This window comes from Rhagoletis pomonella, unplaced genomic scaffold (genome assembly GCF_013731165.1).
Source record: "Rhagoletis pomonella isolate Grant_MI unplaced genomic scaffold, Rhpom_1.0 Rhpom_scaffold_04730, whole genome shotgun sequence".
NCBI classification, from domain to species: Eukaryota; Metazoa; Arthropoda; class Insecta; order Diptera; family Tephritidae; genus Rhagoletis; species Rhagoletis pomonella.
This window is the reverse complement of record NW_023463278.1, coordinates 5,838-6,596: the sequence shown is the minus strand read 5'-3', so window position 1 is coordinate 6,596 and position 759 is coordinate 5,838.

Here is a 759-nt window from a genome sequence, read left to right as displayed (position 1 = left end):
AGTATGAAGATGGATAGTAATGACCCCCCAGCCAACCCCGTACAACGGGCCTCATTCTAATATGTAGTATAAACGATTGTAATCTTTTCCGTTCCAAGCGCAACATTGACGACATAAGTCGAATGAATTAAATACATAAAGAACATTTTGTTTATTCAAGTGTGAGCTATGCATAGTAAATATTTGGTACCCATACTTTATTGTTCCACTTACTATGGTACATTAGGGCGGTCCAAAAAACAATAAAGCCGGAATTTTAATGCTCTCACCCCCTAGGATTGTTCTATATTGAAAAAAGTATACCCTCATTTTTTTATATAGAAATGAAAAAGTATTTCGAGGTCGCTCAAAGCGCTTAAAGTGTTCCATGTATTTTTATATGGGAAAAATAAAATTTTTCGCAGAATCGGAAAACTCTGGTTGTCTTCAGGATACTTTCAATAATAATACGGAATTGCCTATTTACCCATTTTTTAATATAACGATTTTTTATTGGTCGTCCCATTGCATTTTTCGGGGTTTTTGTGGGTTTTTGACGGACCTATAAATTATAGTTGCGACAAAAAAATGGTTAAATAAACAATTGGGTATTATTATTGGGAATCTCCTCCTGATAAACAGAGTTTTCTGGTAGCAAAATATTGATTTTTAAGATTCTATACCATGTCTACGATTTTTTTTTTGCTCATATAAAATACGTGGAAAATTTTGGGCACTTTAAGCGACCGCTAAGTATTTTTTGATTTCAAAAAAAAAAAA